Source organism: Grammomys surdaster, unplaced genomic scaffold (assembly GCF_004785775.1).
Source record: "Grammomys surdaster isolate TR1022 unplaced genomic scaffold, NIH_TR_1.0 231, whole genome shotgun sequence".
Classification (NCBI taxonomy): domain Eukaryota; kingdom Metazoa; phylum Chordata; class Mammalia; order Rodentia; family Muridae; genus Grammomys; species Grammomys surdaster.
The window spans coordinates 1,049,520-1,051,297 of record NW_021604676.1 but is presented as its reverse complement, the minus strand read 5'-3'; positions in this window follow the sequence as shown (position 1 = coordinate 1,051,297).

Here is a 1,778-nt window from a genome sequence, read left to right as displayed (position 1 = left end):
AGAGAGAGAGAGAGAGAGAGAGAGAGAGAGAGAGAGGAGATGGGAGATAGGGAGTAAAATTCAGTCTCCTAACCACCATCCCTCTGAACTTTGGCTATGAAGATGGCCAAGTACTTTAATTGACAGGGTGAACTGGAAAAATGGGAGGGGTCCTCTGCCATTCTTGGGTCTCCCAGTTCTTTTATCCTTCAAACCATGAGGTTTCTGGATTAGGAGACCCCTGCAAATAGGTGTACAGAGATTTTAGCCTTCCCCCCCCCATAACGTCTGGCCTCTCAAGTGCTCAGGACATGGTATCCTGCCCAGGATGACTGGTTTCTAGGTTGTAGATCTCCCAGGAGAGACTTCCTGTTTGCATCTCTGTTCTTGCATGCTCTATGCCTTAGTGATTGCCTAGTCTGGTCCAGCTAGAGCCTCGCTTCCCCTCCCAGAGGGTACTATCCCACTAGCCAGCCATAGAATACCTTCTTTTGTATTCTAAGAGTTGTCACAGCTTATTGCCACTCCTTTACATGGCCTCCTCTGCCAGACTGTGACCCTATACGGTACATGGAGCCCACAGTAGATACCTAAAACCTTGCTGAAGGAAGCCATATCTATAGCCAATCACTGGCAAGGGCCCCAGCCTCCTCTCTCCAAAGCCCCAGTGACTTTCCATCATGAGTTCTGATCCCTAAGTATGCATCAAAGTTAGGAAGTCAATATGTGCCTAGTCCCTGAGACTCCCTTCATCCTCCTAGGCAGAGGCTCTAGTTTTCACAGGGGCCCGAGTGCGGAAACAACTCAGGACTTAATTGCTTAGTAAGAGATCAGCCAGAGTAACCTGGGGTTTTATACACCAGCCTGCTGTTCTGGATTTCACCCTATTAGGTTCAGCGCCTAGTCCATGATGCTTTCAAAACCAGCAACAAATGGGGTCTGAGGAGAAGCTTTGGAGTTGCAAAAGTATTGTAAAAATGTAACATCATGGGAACTTGTCCCCAGGATAAATTTCTAAAATGTTGACAATGGGGAGGGGCTACGCTGCCAAGAATAACTGCTTTGCCCTTGATCTATTGGAAAGACCCTAGAGACCACACCTGAAAGGGCTCAGCCTCTCTGCTAACCATGGGACTAGAGTTTGAGTTTTTCCAGAAAGATCAGATAAGCCTATTTATGTTCCTGGCAGATCTATCAAGCCCAGCACTTCGGAAGGACCAGAGGGAACCAATGGAGCCACCGAGGACAGCCTTGTGGAATGTCTCACTGAGTGAGTCACATGAGGAAGAGGAAAGGTAACTACCAGTCACCCTTCTGACAGTCTACAGGACAGGAAGAGGTCCACAGTGACAAAGCCAGTGGCAAGGTCATCCCCAGCCAACCACCATAGTGGCTGAGGGAACCTCAAGGCTCTAGTAAACTAGGCATAGAGAATGTCTCCAGAAGGATGTGAAATAGGGCCATATACCTTTTCCTACTGATATGTGCTATCATAACAGCTGATTCTCAAGAGCATGCCCAGCCACTCTTTTGGGCTGCTGTTAGGAATCCGCCCATTTTTCTTCCTGATAGTTGGGATTCCCAGTCATATCTGGCAGGTAGTGGTCAATATGTTTTGCCTCCACTGGCCTCCAATGCCCTACCCCAATAGACAGTTATCAATGGGTCTATGTCAGGGATAAATGGGACATTCCCGTCCCTCAAAATGCCAAGGCTCAGCAGTTACACACCAAGTTGCTCCCCTGGGAAGTCCTTAGCCTTGAAATAAAAACAGAAGGGGGACCTGTGGGGGATTCGGA